The following is a 22,546-nucleotide window of genomic DNA, read 5'->3' on the forward strand; positions in this document are numbered from 1 at the left end:
CGAAATACCACATCATGAGTATTTGATCCAAATTTATGGATTTCATCATATTTGGCATTATCATGTGATGACTAGCAAGAATAAATTCGAAAATTTATATGAATGGAACTAGGGTAGTTGCCATTTCATCCATGGATATATAAGTGTTATAGTGTACTCATTTTAGTTTTGTATTTAGAAATGTACCTCAATAATTGTTATGATGTACACTAACTCTAGATAAGAATATAATTCAAGTTTTTGTAGAAAACCGCAAAAATGTTTCTCTATTATGCAATTAAAACAAGCATTGTGCCCTAACACACCAAGATTAAGTTTATGGTTAGACCATAAAAATCAAGGTAATTATATTCAAACTAGAAATAAATGTCATATATACAAGACTCAGGTTGGTAACCCCAATCATTTCTCAATTCTCGATTGAAAATCACATTTAGAAACTAGTTTTAACTAGTCTCCTAAACCATTTGATTGAGAATTTTTTGGTGTATGCGAATCTTGTATTCAAAGCAAGATAATTCATGATTTTTCCTTGAAAAGGATTATGAATAGAGCAAGATATTCGCCCTAATTACACTTTGAAGTGTATGGTCGAATACAATTTCAATCAGAAAAGGCTATTACATCTTCATCTCTTTTACCAACGAACTAGGTAGATACTTGGTATCTACTTAATGAGGTAAGAAGAGAAATTCTTTGAATAAGTTCAATGAATGTTTTAAAAGTATCAAAACCTAGAGATCATGCCTCTAAAAAAACTCTCTCTAAAAAACCCTAGCCTCCATCAAATTATACAAGGGGCTCCATCGATTATCAATCGATCGATGGTTAGCCCCAAAATTGTTTCAAATTTTAATCAATAGTATGCATACCTATTTTCTATTCAATAAGTGTCTCCCTTTTGGTGAGAATCGTTTTTCCATCCCTTATTTCGGGGGTTTTCCATTTATTCGTGGTTTTAGTTTCATCAGTAATATAGTCAGGAGTAGTTCGTTGATGGTTTGCAGCGTGTTCTTTCAAAGGGTAAAAGTGATTTGTCAACGATCTTTGGAACCAGTCAGAGGTAAATTTTATCTCATAAATCAAACGAAGGATCCCCTCAAAAGTTACATGAAGATAGCGATAATAGGACGAGCCGAATTGTCAGATGCTGTTTTGAGATCCCTAGTTTATAAGAAAATTATTTTTCTTTGGTTTCCATTAGATTTATTTTCGATTATAGTTATTCTTTGTAAGTGCCGTATGGCGTTCTATTAATGAATTGTTCTTTTCTCAAAAAAACCTAGAGATCATGAAAACTGTATTAGTACTTTGTTAAGGTACGGAACAATTAAGTAATGACTTTTATTTGCACCAAAAAGAGTGTGATATGGTATCACAAGTTCACCTTCATAAACACATAATATTAGATAAGGTGTGTTAGAAAGTGACAAATAATCCTATACGATATGATTGAATCTTCACTATAAAGTTGGAAGTAGTTTCTATCACAATTTGTCCAGTATTTATTTATTCCACTAAAACAAAACATAGTTAAAGCAATCAAGTACAATTCATATATGATATGATTAGGCATGGTACCTAAGTTGTAGCTTGTTTCGAAAGAAGGCATGTGGCTTTCTAACCCAACTATCACGAGAACAACAGGTTTGTGGCTCGTAAAGCTGTCTTTTGAGATAAGAGGATTATTTCTAAAAAGACAGAGTGGGAGAAAATTTTCAAGAGGCACAAACTGAGAATAAGAAGTAGGAAGATGTTCCTTCTTGGTCAAAATCAGTAATTATTTCTTCGAAATCTAAAGTGGACAGAAGTCATGTTATTTTTGAAAGTAACAAACCTGTAACTTATTAAGATGCTTTATCTAGTTTCAACTCCGCAAAAGTATGAAATGAGCATAAACATGAAAATGTTTATTTAGCTTGGTTGATTGATGGCAAAGGGTTTTTCTCGCAACAACAACGCTTCATTGTATTCGGATATGATTTGATATAGTTGGATTTTAAAATCATCTTGCATGAGTTTTATAAATCGCAACTATCCTAAGGTAGGATGCAAACTTAAGTAGAAATCTTAAGTAGATGTCAAAGAGTTGAATTTTATGTTTTGGTCATGAGTCATGTGATAAACTCTTCTCGAATTGTCGAGTCTATGTTTATACATGAAGTTTAGTGGGAGTATGGTGGTGTTAATAGTCTTATATGTGAACGACATATTGATCATTGTGAATGATGAAAGAAGTAGGAGAAGAACAATACATCTCTAAAATATCCAGTTTGATGGATATTAGCATAAGTTAATATTCTTATGTTAATAAGAATCTTGACAAGTTCAAAAGTATTGAACACGAAGAAATTGAATCCACTTGTTTCCACTGCGGGATTAACTCATTACGCTAAGATGTATCTCCATTCTTAAACTTCGTATACTTGGAGTATGACGAATAGTTAAAAATCGAATTTTTGAGAGAAGTCTCTATATAGCCATATAGTTCATTAGTTGGTACTCTTGGAGTACTAAAGAAATGAAGCTAAGTGATTAGAAATGATATGGATTCATGTGCAAGGAGTTACACGATAACCATATTCTAAACATACTAGGATGGTTAGAGAACCATCTTGACTATATTATTTAAGGAGGATATCTGCTAGAAACGTTCTAGGCAGTAGAACAATGAGAGATTTACAACGGAAATTGAGTACACTTGCAATAATGACATATGCAAGAAGGAAGGGATTATATTAGGATTCGGTTTTATGAATTGGAGGAACTATGGTAGTTCGTTCCAATAACCGAAGGTCCTATCCCCACACATTGTGAGGACAGTGGGAGTTATTCAAAGGCCAGAGAGCCTATGTCCAGATTGGATCTAGACACGTACTCAAAAAGGTTCTTATAATACAAGATTATACACAAGAATGGGAAATAGTATATAGTAAGGTTAGGAAAGTGCAAAGTGTTGCTAAGACTTACTAACCAAAGCCTTCTCATAGGCTTAGCATGATAAGTCATGTCATTTCACTAGAATTGAGATGATCAACTATATACAAAATTAAGAATGAATTATAGATTTTGTAGTAATTGATATTGTATCAATTTTACATATGTGATAATGCATTCATCGTTTGAGTTTTATTAAAAACTCTTTTCGTTAATACTTTGTTTTTACAAATGGGTTGTCGAGACAATGTTGAACCCTATTTAAGTGAACTGGATTAACATAGTATTGGCCCCTAGTTGCTTATATGAGATGACGTCTCGAAGTGACTAGAGTGTGATGCGATTGATGGCAAGTTCAAGTGCCATAGAGTCATAAGGGATGACTAGTCGATCACATAGGCAGACTGTATGGGACACTCTGTCGGGCAGTGACCGCTTATAGAGTTCTGGTAATTCATATACAGCCTGGTCGTGGCAAGAGCTACTATAGTATTCTTATGAGTCGATTCTTTGACTAAAGACTGTTCACCCAAGTTGGCACAGTTTCTGATTGGCTTTGATTTATACTCTACGGCTGTCGTAACTGAAGTCAAATGGGTATCTTTTGGGTCATGATGAGTTGTGGCTATACGAAGGGAATAGTGCGATAGGAATTGTCCATCCCCTTATCAGGGTTATCTAAATCTCAGGGCCACTCGAGGAGCAGTGAACTGAAATTGCGTGGCCACGCTCGGAAGGTATCTACGGTAGATAATTCTGGTCAGACAGTTACTCTCCAGATCGAGAAAACCACTCAAGATATGATCAAATGCAAGTACGACCTGCAAGACACCTTGCATTGAGTGGGATATTGTAATAGGACAAGAGAATTGGTGACGCACACTTGTCTCGGACAAGTGGGAGATTGTTGGAGTATGTGTCCTCAACAATAGTGCGATCACATATTAAATCTCATAACAAGAATACAAAAGGGATGATTCAATTATATAGTCAACTGATCAACATTAATCGTAGTGATTGGCTAACTAGAGTTTGACATTACTGTCGTTTGACGGTGGTGATCAGTTGATCCTCTAAGGTCACATGTATAGGACGATTCCCAAACTGAAAAGTTAATTAATCGTATATTGATACGGATTAATTAAATCCTTAAATTGAAAAAATTTATTATAAGTGAGAATTATATATCTTATTGTAATGTGATTAAATAAGATTAAATTTAGTAATTAATTTGTTATATTACTAAGATTGATTAATGTTTATGAAATATTAGAGATAAGAGTAATTAGTTTGTTATAATTACAAGATGTTGTAGATTATATTAACTAGTCTTAATGTGACCCATTTTATATACATGTAATTGTGAATTATTTGTTAATTTTTTAAATGTAATTTATTTAATTGGAAATGATATTTAACTAGTTAAATATGCATTTATATTACGAATGACATCTTACATGTCACATGTCACAACATATTACAAATGACAAATTACAAAAAATAAAATGGAGGTCCATTTTAGTGAGGTAGCCGGTTTTATCATGGGTGGTTTTAGGTTGTATTCAGTTGATTGTTTTAATATGCAAAACACAATCATCACACCTAATACAAACTAGACCTAACCTAATGTTTTGGTAAGACTAAAAGGAAAAAGCAAAAAGCAAATTTTCCCTTCCCCATGACCCTGAAACCGGCACCCCCTCCCCTTTATTAGATTATGAGTTCTCTTTTTCCATAATCTAATCTTATGCTCATCTCACTTATTTTCTCTCTTCCCTCTCACATAAAAATTAGTTTTATGAAGGAAATTTGTTCAAAAATTTAATAAAAATTCAAGATTACTAGTGTAGTAATAATATGAATATTAGAAATAATATTTAAGGTTACTAATACTATTATCTAGTTTATAATAGTATTGGTGTTTGGCTAAGAGTCTTGGGTGCAACTAAGAGAAGTGTCTCTATGCTTGAGACTTGAAGATCTTGGAGGATCATTCATAATGGTAATAGCTCAAGATCTAGTTTTGGAAGGAGTCCAAAACTAGTGCCATTAAATTCGTCCATATGATCTAAGAATATCATTTCTTCTTTACATTTTGTTAAATCAATCATGCATGCAACTAGATCCACTAGTAAGTAAATTATGGGTAATTTATAAAATGATTAGATGAGTCTAATATGGGTATATGAACCTAACAGGAGAGCGCGTGATTCGAGCTTTAAGCCATCTCAATTCATACCTTGTATTCGTAAGTATCCTAATCACTGTTTAAATCAATCGTTAAGTCGTTATTAGAGAATTAGAATGAACCCTAATTGTAATAATACACATTCATTCGATTCATCATTTGATTGTACCATAACTTATTATATGTTATGGTTATTGCATAATTACGTCACGGATTCGTAGAGGAGCGGTTCTAGATCCTTAATCATTCTTGTCGCGGAATTTCTATCAAGGTAGGGATACCTTACTCATCCTAAACATGGTATTTAATTAATATTGTAGTTGTGATACTTGTATATGTCGATTTGGTGAAGAAGGAATAGGAAAACTAAACGTCTATCAGGTTTGTCTAATGATGTGATGGGTAAGGTCGATCGACATTCAGAATTAGTCGATTGACACAATGGCTTTAGCAAGTTGAACGTCTATTATTTAAGGTTTATTTGTTATGCATTGCTTATATTTCTTTTGTATGCTTAAAAGTATATCATTTGTTGATATCTGAGGCATGATGTTAATGTAGTTGTGCCAGTGTTGAGATGAGATGGTACGGTGTTAAGGGAGTCGTACCTTATTGCATTGAGAAGGGTGTTAAGGAAGTTGTGCTATGTTTGGTATGAGCACGGGGTTAAGGGAGTTGTGCCATACCTGCTAACAGGAGTAGCAGTTGGCCCGTATAAGATGGGAGACTGGGCACTCATTCTCATTGTGTTGTTGTTATTCAATGGTTGCAGTTTTCCTTTACATTTCCGTTATTGTTGGTTATTTACTTTGTCTTTATTATATACCTACTCAAACAGTGGTTGACGTGTTTGTGTCCTGCGTCAAATTGTCACCTATTTCGGCGTGGCTTGTGTTGATCCATTCAATAATTTTCGATTGAATGAGGAACAAATAATAAATCAGGTACAGATTAGTAGCTGATTATGATGTTGTTCTTGGGGATGGTTGGACGTATGACGCTGAGATGGAGTCTAGTGTCCACAAGTCAAAGACTTTAGTTTGATAATGACATTTAATAAAGTTATTTGTAAATAGTTACACTATGTCAGTTATTGAGGATTGTATTTCTTTCAGTTATGACTGTTTCACTTTAATGATGTACTTTATTTATAGTAACCTTTTGATTGTTTTACTTTGTTATTCACTGCCTCGGTTTATCGATATGGTAGCACCGCCATTTAGTCGGGAATGCCTTGTTAAGGCTCCTTCCTAAACAAGGGTGTTACACTTAGTTTTATATTTGTTCTTTATTTAGAGATTAAGATCCCGCTCATCTAGCTAAGTTTTATTTTGTATAAAAGCTCTATTGATGTGACTCTTAATTGCGCACATTTAGTCCCCTAATTGTACCTATTTTGCATACTAATATAGCATTTCATGGCCATTTTATCCGTCAATTCCTTCCTATTTTGCTTTCCTAGTGCATTTTATATGTTTAATAGGAAAGAAGATAATGAGGCAGAATTCCCGTCTCCCGTGCACATTTGGAAGGTTGTTGACGATCTTGGATGGACTAGTATGAAGAGGAGGCAAGAACGACGATCGACAAAGCAAGAATAAGGAGTATGCAAAGATTAAAAGCACGTGAAGCAAAAGGGTCACACTGTGAAACAATCCGAGCGTCTTAGGCACATGACGAGCGGATCCTCTCCTCATGATCCGAGCGTCCCGCCCAGAAGACGAGCGTCTCCTCGCCTCCTGATCTGAGCGTCTCCCCTCCTGGTCCGAGCGGATCGTGGCAGCGCTAGCGTGATATGCTCATCTCCTCGCAAGACTTGCATTTCCCCATTTTAAAACTTAGCATTGTTAGTTACTAATCTATCCTTACTTAACCTAATAATGTACTAGTATATATACCCCATTTGTAATAATCAAAAGGAGAGTCTAATTGGACACCAAAAAGTTTCCTTAGATAAAATCAAGCTCTCTTAGATTAGATTAGGAGTATATTAGAATAGATTAATCTCAATCACTCCACATTAATCTTTCCTAAATTATTGTTCAAGTTTATTATTATTGGGTAATTGAAGATTATTTGGTTATTATTGGAGAATTGACAACTCTTCATCAATCAATCAAGTTCTCTTCTTTTATTCTTTGCTTTATTATTTGCATCATCTCAAGTTTGGTATAATCTCTTTACTCTTCACTTATCTTTTCAATGAGACTTGTAAGCTTATACACCAACTCGAGTCTCATTAGTCCATGCATAGAGTTGAATAGGAAGGACTAAGTCGACTTGTAAGTGTTGTAAAATCTAATCGATTCGGCTCCGGGACCCAAACCTTCTTAGGGATAGTAAGCTCATAAACCAACTCGATCCCATCACAACAATAAGTGCTTGCTATATAATTGAGAACATGTTTGTATGATCAACTCCCATGAATCCCTTATGATCCTATGACATCCTAGTATCCTTTATTATTTGTCTACACCTTTATTGCTTGTTTTACCTTGTTGCTTGCATTAGTTTCGAACACAACTACAAACCCAAATCAATTGTGACACTAGCATAAATTGAGATAGATAGACTTATAACCCAAAGCACACCGTCCCGTGGATCGACCTCGACTTAACCACTAACTAGTTGTTTGTTGAGAAATATAAATGTGTTTGATTGAGAGCCCCAACGACACTCTCATCAAAATGGCACCGTTGCCGGGGACGGTGTTATGTGATTAAGTTCTTACTTGTTTGTCTATTTTAATTTTGCTTTAACCTTGAGGAACTTGTTCCTCAAGGATTGTTCTTACCATTTTTGTGTAGTTTCCATGCTTGTAGTTGTTTCATTGTCTTGGCTATGATGGCTCAAGACTTGACATATAGAGTATGTGGTGGATCTTTTGCGTATGACTATGGGTATGGGGAATTTGAGAAGCAAGTCAACACAAACCTACCTTACATTTCATACAACAAAAATCTTAACCACTACCCCAATTTTTCCCACCAAAATCACCACATCCAATATCCACAACAACCACCCACCCAATACCTACTTCACAATGAATTTCAATTGCTATAATACAACCACTTTCACACCCACCCACAATAAAAAGATGAGCCTAACTTTGACATTCAAAGCATGATCCTCCAATTGATGGGAGATCAACAAAACTTCTTCAAACAAGTGCTAGAGGAGAGCCAAAGTAGAGACAATGTTCTTCAAAATATTATTACCCATGGTGAGGAGTTGGCAAATCAAATTGCCCAAATGAAGGAAACCCAACTAGCCACTCCCCACCAATCATTTAACATTTTCCATGAATGCGAGTTTGAAGGGGTAACCTTTGATATAGAAGATGAGTGGGAAGAGTCAATCTCTTTGAGCTCTTGTGAGTACGAAAGTGTTGTGTTCAATGAAGAAGACACAAGGTTGAGTAAGCCAAGTACTATTAGCCTTTGTGAGTATAAGGGTGTGTCTTTTGATGTGAACATTGAGGTGTTGGAGAAAGAGTTATTGAAGAAAATTGAAGCCCCCATCTATGATTCTTATGAAGATAGCCATGATGACGAGACCGTGAAAGAAGCTTATGTGCTTTGCAAGAACTTATGGAATAAGGAAGAGGAAACCTGTAAGATCATTTTACTTGAGGACCCCATCCTTGAGAAATTTGAGATTTCTTATCATGAAGAAGATGAATACCTCCTCCCTATTGCCTATGAAGACCATTTCACACCCACCATGGAACCTATGATTGTTGGAGATGATATGGTGGATCTTCTCCAAAAAGTCAAATCGTCATACAAAAGGTATTTGGTAGAAAAGCTCAAGAGTAAACTTGCAAATGAGCTTACTTGTGGAGATTTGGCACCCACAACTTCAATTCCTAAGGTATCCGATCATCAAGGTTGTGAAAATTCTCCTTCTACTTTGGAAGGATTGAGTAATCAAAATGCTATCATCATCACCAAAATGAAAGGAGAGAGTGGTAAATGGAAACTCCGGACAAAAGTGAGCCATACTTCATCCTTAGCATTGACAAGAATCATGGGCTTGTTGGTTTGAAGCATTGCAAATATTCAAGTGCCAAGAGAAAGGTGAAAAAGAGAATGAACGACAAGCTTCCTTGGCCAAGCTTTATTTTGAATTTAAGCAAACCATACTTATTCTTATTTGGGACTTGTTCACAAGCTTTTGATCTTCTTCTAAGAGCCTTGAGTTCTATGGATAATAAATCTCGACAATTTGAACTAGTTTGGTGGAGTCCTATCTCAAACCACCATTTGTAAAATATTCCTTCCCATAATCTTTGCATTGTATAATAATGTATATATTTTCGCATTCCTTACATTTCCTTACATGAGAGTAGTGAGAGAGGGTTTCTTACCCATTTATTAAGCATATTTTCAGAAAGAGATAAGAAGGAATCACAAAAGGGTGCAAGGGAAAAATTTTGAATGAAAGGAAAAAGGTATTGAGAAAGACGGCACAAGACGCTCATCCCGAGGGCAAGACGCTCGTCCTGAGCCTCGCCAAGAGCATAATTCGGCACTGACCTGAAATCCGCTCGGATTTCTCAGGAGACGCTCGTCTGAGAAGGAAGACGCTCGTCTCTCCTACAAAACGCTCGCCTTGAGCATAGTCTTGGAAACAAATCTGCACTCGATAAGAATCCGCTCGAATTCACTGGAATCCGCTCGACCCAGGGAAGACGCTCGTCTTTTTCACGATACGCTCGTCCCCAGTCGGTCTCAAAACTTCCAGGATCCCTGACTAAGAATCCGCGCGTCCTCTCAGCAAGACGCTCGGATTGCTCCCCGAAGACGCTCGTCTCCAACACAGGACGCTCAGATCTGCATAATTTTTTGCTGAAACCTCGTGGAATCCGCCCGAGCCCGGCCTTTATCCGCTCGACTTTCACCCCTTTTCCTTTATAAACACCCCCACCATCCCTCATTTCCCTTATCTTATCTACTCAAAATCTCACATCATCATCTCTCAAAAATCCCCATCACAAAAATCAACCATCAAAACCCTAAATTCTCAATTGAAAATGATGAACCTAAAGGGAAAAGGCAAGAAATCATCCGAGTCCGCACCTAAGAAGCGCAAGGGTACTTTTTCATCCACTCCGAGGGAGACAAGGGGCCATCGCAATGTGATGATAGGAGGTGTGGAGCAACTCGAATTTTTCCCCGAGGTGATCTTCACTTGCAATGACCATCGCCAAAAATTCGTTCATTTGCTAGGTAAGCATTATGAGCCCACTCAGTATACCACTGTTTTAGAGATTCTAGGTATAAGGTATCAAACTGAAATGTTCTTCGATGGTTTGGGTCTCGGGAAACTATTATATGCCCATGAGCAGACCTACCTTAGCCTTACCCTCGAGTTTTTGTGTAGTCTCTGAATCGTCACAAATACTCGGAGAACTGTTTGTCTAGAGTTCCGACTATGCAATCAAGACCATAGGTTAACCCTTGACCAATTTGCAAATGTCTTTGGTCTTGATTTGCCGAGGGAGAACACCGAAAAGCCCGCCGACTTCAATGTTAACCACATTTGGAGATCCATCTCCGGGAGGGACCTCTTTCACTTGAAACAATGCTATACCTTTGCAATTCAACATCCGGTGATTCGGATCACCGAGCGCTTCATAGCCGGCACTATCAATAGGAGATTTGAACAAGATAGGTGCACTCTCCTTGACTTGACCTTCTTAGAGTCTTATTTGAATGTTCAAGGGACAAGGCCTTACAATTTTAACACGCCCATTGAGATGCTCACAAGGTTCTTTGATTATGCTCAAGGAAAATCTAACATTAAGACCTTTGTGATGGGAGGCCTACTCACAATGTTGGCCAATGACCTTTGCCCCGGGTTTAACCTTCATGAGGCCTATGAGAAACTCGAAGGGAGCACTTTGATTGACGAGGAAGCCATCATCAACCACCACCGGTGGTGCACCTACACTCAAACCGGGAGTGTGGAGTGGTTTACAAAGGGATGTTCTTCAATTGTCCTCATGGGGTGGAACGTACCACCTACCAAGCCACGGTTGAGTCAGTACTCACCTACACCGAACTACCTCCTCGATATTGAGATCCCCCCCAACCCACCACAACGAGAGAAAGCACCTCGTCAACCTCGTCTACCTCATGGGATGTCGGTACAGGGTAATGCACCACCGTCCTATATACCCATTCCACTATACGACACTCAACATGTACTGTTCACTCCCCAAGTTCTCGATGCTCCAGATATGAATGACTTGGTGAAGCTTATGCAACGGGTCGATCTTGGAGTGCACGATGGGAGGGTTGACAACTATTTGGCCCTCTATCCTCAATACTGCAATATGCCTCAACAAGGGTATATCGACCCTAGAGGCCCTCGCCCATCTTGGGCTCAACCGCACCTTTTGTTCCCTAATCAAGGGAACCAAGATGGGAACTTTGGCGGCCAAGGTGGAGGGTTCTATGGCCAAGGAGGAGGGTATGACCAAGGAGGTTCTAGCGGGTATAGATACCGCGATGATGATGATGATGACGAGTGAGATGGCAAGAGGTGTCTACCACACCACCTCTAATTGTAAGATATTCTTTTATCTTCCTTTCTCTCATGTATAGTTGTATTGCATTTTCAATTATCTTGCATTTGTATTATATTCCATTTTGCATTAGTTAGTTCATATAGTACTATTGCATTGTAACATAAATAGATTAGTTTTCATTGTGATATATTTCATACAATTAGTTGATTTCACAAATGACCAAACCTATTCATTTCTACACTAGAAATAGTGTTTAAATCGGTTTGGGGAGGTTTGATCATAGGTGAGAACATGCATCATTTAGTGTAGTTTAGATTGCATTCATTTGTTATATATATCATATAGGATTGCATTTAGTTAGAGCATGCATTCATTCATATCATATCATTGCATTTGTACTTCAATTTCCATAAATCTTTAAAAATCCAAAAAAATATGTACTTTCTTTTTCATTCCTACTCCTACATGTACATTGAGGACAATGTCCAAAATAAAGTGGGGGATGGGAATTTATATTCCAAAATACAAAAAAGTTGAAAATTTTTGAAAATTACAGAAACATGTCTTTTTATTTCATAATCATAAAAAGCATGAAATTTTGAAAAATTGAAAAACCTAGAAACATGTTCATTCCTTTTAAAGTGTAGTATTGTATATATTGTATATACTTGTTTGCTTGTTTGTCTATCCTTTTTCACATTGATCGACTACGCCACATCCGAGACATGAGGATATTGAAGACCGCATGGTATGTCTTTCCAATCTCCTTTTATCCTCTTTATGTTGATGACTATGTGGCTTTATTTTGACTGATGCAGTATAAACAATGTGATTATAGGATTGCATTTAGATTATTTGGCATACTAGTTGGTATAAGCATATGCATTAGGTTGTATAAATGTTAGTTGCATCATGGCATATAGTTGCATTTTAAAAAAAAAATTGTGAAAGCATCTATTTGGGAAGCTTGACAAGTGTATATAAGGCCCTTGTAGATACTTTTTCTTCTTAAGACTTTGCTTGTTAGAATACTTGTAAAACACCCTAGGATGTGTCATGCTAGAATCCTTTGACCCATGGATTAAGGCCTAGTCAAGAGTACCTTGTGGTGAGATAACTCCTTGGCTACCGTTTATTCCAAGGTGACCCTTGAAACCATGCAACCATCTTCCATAGTCTACCACATTTTGTCATCAAAAAAGGGAATGGGCATAAAAAATTGTTCAAATTTGAGTTCAAGAAATGAAAAGAAAAGAAAAAGTTTGCAATTGCATCAAAAGAAAAGAGTAACAAAAATAAAAACTCCTATGCTTCAAATATAAGCACCCTCACTACAAATGGGGCGACTTTGAAAATGTTCAAAAGAAAATGCAAGAAAAAGTTGAAATTGTCAAGTGTTGAAATGCCAAACATCAAAAGAAATGGCAAAGAAATGTTCTCAAAAAGTCAAATGCCACAAGAAATTGGGGGAAAAAACAACAACGAAAGTAAATTCCCACATAAAACTCAAATACAAATGATCCCTTTATCCATCGAATCCACTTTTATGCATGGTAGAGAGGGGACGACTCTTCTTTTTGTCTAGGCAAGAAGGAGAATTCCGTGATCCTCTAGTGTTTCTAACACCATAGGGAGTCTACTCTTGACGAAAGCATTTAACAATTGAGGATAAAGGTACCCTAGCTTGACACAACTTGGAGGTGATTTATTGGTATCCTTCTAGGCTTAGTAGTTTGAAGAAACCGTATCTATGAAGGAGTGTGTACCCTTAGATTACTTCCCTTGTAGATAATTTCCGCCACTTAGATGAGGAAAGTGGCTATTCATTTTTGTAGATGCATCCATTACTTGTTTTGTGTGCTTTAATGCTTGGATGTGTCGCCATTTTGGCAAGCCCTACCTTGCCTTGCAAGGAGGCATCTTACCTCATGGATATCTTATTGTGAGTTGAAGGGGCGAAGTGAGACCCGCTAATTGTCTTACATCGGTTATATTATTAGGATAGTTTAAATAAAGATCTAGTTTTAGTCACCTCTTTACTCGGGACGAGTAAAGGTTCGGTTTGGGGATGTTTGATGTGACTCTTAATTGCGCACATTTAGTCCCCTAATTGTACCTATTTTGCATACTAATATAGCATTTCATGGCCATTTTATCCGTCAATTCCTTCCTATTTTGCTTTCCTATTGCATTTTATATGTTTAATAGGAAAGAAGATAATGCGGCAGAATTCCCGTCTCCCGTGCATATTTGGAAGGTTGTTTACGATCTTGGATGGACTAGTATGAAGAGGAGGCAAGAACGACGACCGACAAAGCAAGAATAAGGAGTATGCAAAGATTAAAAGCACGTGAAGCAAAAGGGTCACACTATGAAACAATCCGAGCGTCTTAGGCACAAGACGAGCGGATCCTCTCCTCATGATCCGAGCATCCCGCCCAGAAGACGAGCGTCTCCTCGCCTCCTGATCTGAGCGTCTCCCCTCCTGGTCCGAGCGGATCGTGGCAGCGCTAGCGTGATATGCTCATCTCCTCGCAAGACTTGCATTTCCCCATTTTAAAACTTAGCATTGTTATTTACTAATCTATCCTTACTTAACCTAATAATGTACTAGTATATATACCCCATTTGCAATAATCAAAAGGAGAGTCTAATTGGACACCAAAAAGTTTCCTTAGATAAAATCAAGCTCTCTTAGATTAGATTAGGAGTATATTAGAATAGATTAATCTCAATCACTCCACATTAATCTTTCCTAAATTATTGTTCAACTTTATTATTATTGGGTAATTGAAGATTATTTGGTTATTATTGGAGAATTGACAACTCTTCATCAATCAATCAAGTTCTCTTCTTTTATTCTTTGCTTTATTATTTGCATCATCTCAAGTTTGGTATAATCTCTTTACTCTTCACTCTTTATTGTTGATTTTCCTCATCTTCTTATCATGTTTATACTTGTTGTGATGATTGACACCATTAATGACATGTTTCCCATGATAATGAGTGAGTACTCTTTTAGCTAGGATTAATGGGGAATTAGGGGAACAAACATGGTGATTGATCTATGCTTAATCTAATATGTCTTCATAATTAAATTTCTTGCTTGTTGTTATTTCAACTTATGCACATGTTATGTTTGATGAAATGCGAGCCTATAAATCCTTGCTTTTTTACCCATCACTTATCTTTTCAATGAGACTTGTAAGCTTATACACCAACTCGAGTCTCATTAGACCATACATAGAGTTGAATAGGAAGGACTAAGTCGACTTGTAGGTGTTGTACAATCTAATCGATTCGGGTCCGGGACCCAAACCTTCTTAGGGATTGTAAGCTCATAAACCAACTCGATCCCATCACAACAATAAGTGCTTGCAATATAATTGAGAACATGTTTGTATGATCAACTCCCATGAATCCCTTATGATCCCATGACATCCTAGTATCCTTTATTATTTGTCTACACCTTTATTGCTTGTTTTACCTTATTGCTTGCATTAGTTTAGAACACAAATACAAACCCAAATCAATTGTGACACTAGCATAAATTGAGATAGATAGACTTAGAACCCAAATCACACAGTCCCGTGGATCGACCTCGACTTAACCACTAACTAGTTGTTTGTTGAGAAATATAAATGTGTTTGATTGAGAGCCCCAACGACACTCTCATCATCTATTAAACCCAATTGTTTGGTTTATATAGTGACTCCGTGGCTTTTAATATCATAGTTTTTAAAAGTTCGTTTTTTCCGCTGCAAAGTTTACATTTACTTTATCGTAAGATCATAGGGTTCACATGTAAGACCCTTTAACCAATTTGAAAATGTTTTACTTGATGGTTTTCGCAATCGTAGTAAATTCAAGTTAAAAGCCATTTCAGAAGACAGAAACAAATATAAAATCGGAGAATTAGTCTTGACAAAGTAATAGTAACAAAACAACATTCTAAGCGAACACAATCACCTACATCAAAGATGCAAATGTCAAACTTACAAGTCCACCCTACGCTCCAAAGAACAAACTCCCGTCGAAATTTCAAATGACCCCTTAACAGTTGCCAACGACTCTCTTTCAAGAGGCACACTAGCTCCACTGAAGCCCCAAACCGCCCACCACTATTAGGAGCGCAAATCGCCTCATTGAGGTGAAGAGGCAAATGTCGGTAGCTTGCCTTGAGAACCTTGTAGCTCGATCCATACCGGAGTAGACATCACCTTACAGTCAACACTACCATTCTCACTTAAGCTAACCAAACCCGAATTATCCTGAATATCACCAAATGATCCAAAGTGGATGTTCTTCAAAGTATCATTCAAGGATAAAGTTGCATATTCCTCAACTTAGATTCGAGAGAGACAGAAGAACGACTACTTGATGTTCCAACAGTTAGCGCAGTGCCTTAAAGGACATATACATTTCCTTCCTTAACACCCCACCAAGCAACACAATAACCCTTACCAACGCACCAATATTCACCATCACCTTGAAGACTGTAGCCCTTATCGACTAATAACATGCATAACACCTTCTAGAAAGAGAACAACACCATCACATGCCCTACCCCGAACGGTTCCAACTCCAACCAACTCATAAATAGACCTGTCACTCATGAAAACTGATTTCTCGATACTAATCAATTAATCTTGGCCAGTAATTAACCAACTCGATTGATGAACAATAATCAAGCGATAGTCTATTTAAGCATGTAACAGATTATTACCCCTAATTCATATTCATCGATTCCTTTTACCCTAGATGAATAATTAGCTACTCATAAAAATTGTAAACACAATTAACATAATTAAATAACAATAGGGAAAAAAAACAAAGAAGATTAAATACCCATAACTGAAAGATTAACGATTTGATTGCAAAGTAATGAAAAATAGGAAAAGTACTTAAGGTTGTAAAGCTGATGAATGTAAAACATAATTAAAGCATAATAACCTAATACGACGTTACGAATATTTATACATCGTATTTATTAATCCCGAAAACTGGGTCAAAGTACTGATAAATTAACTCGGCTGAGTGTTTTTGGACTGAGTTGAGTGGAGGTGCTCGACCGAGTATTCACTAACTCGGTCGAGTTATGGCCTCTGATGGTTCTTTCGGCTCGTATCTTCTCCTCATCGTCCCTTGCGTCCTTGCACTTGTACATTTTTATCCATTAAGCTCCAAATGAGGCTTAAATTCTGTAAAATAGGAGAACAAGCAAAGTGGGAGAAGCGGTATTTCATAATACATAATGCATTTGACACAATTAAGCTCAAATAACGCCATAAAATGAATTTGAACATGGGTATAAATTATATATAAAATATTGTTATACGCGCCTCTTTAAGGGACCTTACAGAGGACCTTTAATGCCTAAGGGACCTTCTGGTAGACAATACGATGGGCTTAGTTGCAAGCCAAACCTCGTTACTCGATCTAGTTAGGTTTACTTGGCCGAGTATGTCAGGTACTCGACCGAGTAAGGCCTACTCGATCGAGTTGTGGGGACACTCGACCGAGTAGCGTCAGTTCATCAGTTTTTTACAATCATGAGTCGGGATTTATATCATTTCGTTTCTCCTTTCTTTCATACTCGAAACCTAAAACCATATCCTCTTTCCCATCTCTCTTCCTCCTTCCCTCATTCTTTGACATTTACATTATTCGCATAGAAAACAAGCGTAGGAACGAGATTTAACAAGTCCGAACGAGGCCTACGTCGTAAGTCAATTAGCAATGTAAGTCGCTGTCACCATCTTGGATACCAGTTGACAATTGGGTAGGTCATGATAGAGTCTCATTGATTATTGTAGGTGACGTTGTTGGTGTCCTATGTGTATAAGTGTGATTGTTATGCTTGAAAGGATACTTACTAGAGGTAGGGTTTCCCTACTCAGTATAGTTATATGGTTAATTACGGTTGTTGTTATTTCGTGATTGGGTGATTATATTCATTGTTGTGATTATTGTTGTCAATGTTGATATTGGTTGATGGTGGAGTGTAGATAATATTGTGGAGCCATGTCGGGAGATGGTTTCACCCCCATGTATCGCCTCTTGTGACTGCCGTCACAAGAGGGATGTGCACATTAATGATCTGGGTTCGCTCGTAGCAATAAGCAGGGCTTTTGATGACCAGTGCTGCGGTCTAGCATCGGCAGGGGTTGACCACATGTTGCGATTGGAGCCACTAGTGTCTGCGATGTGGTTCAGACACGGGTTACTACGGAGAATTGGGTGTATGTGGATGATAGTATGGTCCCCTGCGGTTTATAATCTCACTATATTGTTTGCAGTATTAATTATTCTTTCCTTCATTATAAGTGTTATTGACCTTGTGAGGTGTTGTGTTGCTTTCTTGTGTTATTTTATATTGCCAGCAAATGGTGAGCAAGTGACATCACTGAGTTCCACCTAGTTCAAACTATACTAGTTTTGGTTTACTTGTATCTTCCGCTATTTGTTTTCATTTGATCTTGGATTGTAATCAATATTCTTTCTTATTGAGTTAATAAAGTTGTAATCGTGCTTTCATTGTCAATTTGATATGTACTACCTCTGGCAATCGAGATTGTAGCATCCTCATTTGCTAATGAACGTCTGCTAAAGGTTCTTTGGTAAATGAGGGTGTTACAAAGTGGTATCAAATCGACTATCTTGGAACCCGAAACCAATGAACCTATTTAAAGTAGAATGTCAGTTAAAAATGAACATGATGTATGTGTGTTAGGAGGCCCTATAATTGATTTTGGGTGAGAAGGCGCCCTCATTCCAGAATCCCGGCCCTGACATACATAAGCCAGTAACTCCATGTGTGGATATATATGGGATGAATTAAATGTGCCATTGTGTTGTGTCGCTGGCGATGGTAGTCGTATGTGTGTCATATGTATGGATAACTTGTTGATACGTGCGAGTGTTTGTAAGCATGGTCGCAGTGTGATGTGACCATCATTTGAGCATATTTAGTCCCCGAATTAGCCTTGTTCCCATGCTTTTTAGTGCATATTTAGGTCATTTATTATCTTTAGTCCTTTGTTTTGCATATTCTTTGAGGTTTTGTTCCCTTGGTAGGAAAGGAGTGCAAACCTTACATTTTCATGGCAAAATAGAGCTAAATTGATTGAATTCAATGACCAAGCATCAAAGAGAAGACAAGACTAGAAGGCTTTTGTACATATTATAGTATATGGGCAATGATGAGGAAAGATCCTCGCATCTCCGACAAGATCCCCGAGGATTGTTGGAAGAAGAAGGAAGAAAAGAAGAAAAGAAGGAAACTGACCAAGAATCCGAGCGGCTTGACCCTCGGGACGGTCGTCCAAGAAGGCTAGAATCCAAGCGTCCGGCCAAGCAATCCGCTCGTCCAACAGCCAGACAATCCGCTCGTCCCGCTGCCTTGGACGTTCGGATTGTGTTACAGCAACTTCCGTTTTCTTCTTGTTCTATGAAGGATGCGCATATTTCGGAAAGACCGGCAAAAAGGAGACCGGCATCTCTTTTGAGAGGAGCGATTCCTCAAGGACTTAATCGTCATTTAAGCCCTTAGTAAACCCTAATTTTTGTACCTAATCCCCACTATAAATACCCCTTTAGTCTAATTAGATAATCATGTTCTTCTTATCAATCTCTAGTATAGTTTATATCATTCTAATCTCTTCTTAATCTTGTAATCAATTTTTAATCAAGTCTTAATACAAATCTCATTTCCTTAATCTCTCTTTTGTTCATCTTTTATTTTGGGTAATTGAAGATTATTTGGGTTATTATTGGGAGATTGACAACCTTCCAATCAATCATCAAGTACTTCTATTATTCTTTGCTTTATTATTGGAATCATTAGTAGGTATAATTATCTTAATTCCTTTTTAATTATTGTTAATCATCTTCATTTATTCATCATGTCTTGCTTTGTTAATGTGATTGACAACCTTGTTAACATGCTAAACTTGATAATGAGTGAGTAGTTTCCTTAACTAGGGTTAATGGGTAATTAGGGGAAACCAACATGGGGAATGATTCATGCTTAATTTAATATGTTTTCATAGTTTATTTGCTTGCTTGTTGTAATCTCAACTTATGCACATGTTATGTTTGATGAAATGCGAGCCTATGAATCCTTGCATTTTTTACCCATCACTTACCTTTTCAATGAGACTTGTAAGACATAAACCAACTCGAGTCTCATTAGACCATGCATATAATTGAGTAGGGAGGATTAAGTCGACTTGTAGGTGTTGTACAATCTAATCGATTCGGCTCCGGGACCCAAACCTTCCTAGGATTGTAAGATATAAACCAACTCGATCCATCACAACAATAATTGCTTGCTTATAATTTGAGAATATGTTTGTATGATCAATTCCCATGAATCCCCTATGACCCCATGACACCCTAGTGCCTTTTATCAATTGTTTACATCCCTTTTTAATCATCTTGCTTATTTACTTTCATTGCTATCTAGTTTAGTGATCTTCTACTTCAAACCCCAAATTGTGACACCCCTAGACACCGCTACTTACAATTGAAAATCTTACTTCAATACCCGTCCCTTGGAATCCGACCTTTAATTACCTCTTTACTAATAGTAGAGTTGTTTGTGGAGATATAAATATTGCTTTGGTCTAGGTGCTCCTAACGACAAGTAACCGAAATTAAGCTCCAAGTGAGTCCGACTAAAAGTGGCGCCGTTGCCGGGGACGGTGTTAACTTGATTTAGATTTTCTTAGATTGTTATTAGTTGTGTCTTTCTTTGCCTTGGAGAAGTAAAACTCCTCAAGGTTTTTTCTAATTATTTTCGAGTTTTTTGATATTTTGCATGTCTAGAAGATCACAAGGTAACTTGTTACCCATTGATCACGAAATTGAAAGAACTTTGACAAACAATAGAAGACTTGCTAGAGGTACTTTGAGAGGTATTGGTGAGGTTGTAGACATTCAACCAAATACTATTGAGTTCGTCAACCCCTTTGCAAGAGAAGGTGAGGAGAACCCAACACAAAATCAACCCACAATGCCTAAAATTTTCATCACATTCCGTACCAACCGAGGAGAACCTACCCAATGGTACTCCCACACCACAACACTTAACCGGAAACTTCATTGCCAAATCCGCATTTATCCAATTAGTCGAAAGAAGCCAATTTGGGGGGATGCCTAGTGAAGACCCGCATTCTCACATGGAGACTTTTTGTGACTATTGTGATGCGATTTCACAAACTGGTGTAACTCAAGATCAAATTCGATGGGTCTTATTCCCTTTTTCTCTAATTGGCACCGCAAAACAATGGTTGAAAGGCCTTGATAAGGCTACTCTCGGAATTGACTCTTGGAAAAAATTGGCTCTAACTTTCTACAAAAAGTTCTACCCACCGGAAAAGACTAACATGCTAAGAGCTCAAATTACGAGTTTTAAGCAAAGAGATGAAGAATCTTTGTATGAAGCTTGGGAGCGGTTCAAGGGAATTTGTCGCTCATGTCCTCATCATGGACTTAGCGAGTGGTTCTTGGTTCAACAATTTTGGAATGGTCTTTATGAAGACTCAAGAAACATTCTCAACATGGGACCAAATGGTATGTTCACCGAAGTTGACGATAATCAAACTTGGAACAAGATTGAGGAAATGGCGGTCCATAATTCACAATATAGTAGACTTCGCAAGGCTACTAGAGTAGGAAAGCATGAAGTGGACTCTATTACTCAATTGGGTGCTCAACTTAGTGCTCACATTGATACCATCAACTTGAAGTTCGAAAAAGCTATGGCTAGACTTGAAGAAGCCTCAAAATCACCAAAGCAACATGTTAATACCATGACGGCATCTTCATCAATCCCAAGTGGGATATGTGAGAATTGTGGAACTTTGAGACATGACTAAAGTGAATGTAGGGGAACAAATGAACAAGTGAATGTTTTTCAAGCATACAAGAGTGGTACCCCTTATTCTAATTATTACAATGAAAACACCAAATTCCACCCAAATCTCTCATACAAAAGCCAAAATGTTCAAAACCCTCAACCAACCTACACCCCACCTCCCATGAGAAACCAAAATCAAAGACCCTTTTACAACCAAGACTAAGGTTACCAAAAACAAACTCCATACAATCAACAAAATGACCAAGGTTTTGATGTTCAAAAAGCGGTCCTCCAAATGCAAAAGAATCAACAAGAGTTTTTCACTCAAATGCAAAAGGATAGTCAATCAAAGGACATCACCATCAACAACATCCTAGCCCACACCAAAATGTTGGAAACCCAATTGACTCAACTAGCATCTTCAAGTTCTCAAAGACAAAAGGGGCAATTACCACCTCAAAGTAATCCCCCAAGACATGAAACGGTTAGTGCCATTCACTTGAGGAGTGGTACGAGATATGAAGGACCGAAGAAGCAAGTTGAGGGTGAAGTTGTGGAAGCTAGTGACAAAGAAGAGGTTGTGCAAAACTCCAAGGATGGAGAACCAACAAAAGAAGAAGTTTCAAAGAAAAGCGAAGACAAGGCCAAGGAGAAGGAACCCATTGTGATTAGACTTCCTTTTCCAAGTCGTCAAGCTAAGCCCAAATTTGATGACCAACTTGGAAAATTTATGGAAATTGTGAAGAATTTGGAAGTCTCGATTCCTTTTACGGAATTAATCAATCATGTGCCGGCCTATGCGAAGTACATGAAGGACATCCTTACGAAAAAAAAGTCGATCCGGAAGCTTGAGACCATCGCCTTCACTAAGGTGAGTAGTGCAATCCTTCAAAGGAGTTCACCTCCGAAACTTAAAGATGCAGGAAGCTTCTCAATACCGTGTACCATTGGCGACAACACGATTAACAAGGCCTTATGTGATCTAGGGGCTAGTGTGAGTGTTATGCCGTATTTAGTGAGTAAA

The 22,546-nt window shown here is 37.5% G+C and overlaps 1 non-coding gene across 1 annotated transcript; it reads right to left on the reverse strand.

The window, feature by feature from the left end:
* Window positions 1–21,049: 21,049 nt before the first annotated feature.
* LOC141650492 (small nucleolar RNA R71) lies at window positions 21,050–21,156 on the reverse strand. The gene has a single exon (XR_012546521.1). It is a non-coding gene; the product is annotated as a small nucleolar RNA R71 (small nucleolar RNA).
* Between the last annotated feature and the right edge of the window lie 1,390 nt (window positions 21,157–22,546).

The sequence above is a fragment of the Silene latifolia genome, chromosome 3 (assembly GCF_048544455.1).
Source record: "Silene latifolia isolate original U9 population chromosome 3, ASM4854445v1, whole genome shotgun sequence".
NCBI classification, from domain to species: domain Eukaryota; kingdom Viridiplantae; phylum Streptophyta; class Magnoliopsida; order Caryophyllales; family Caryophyllaceae; genus Silene; species Silene latifolia.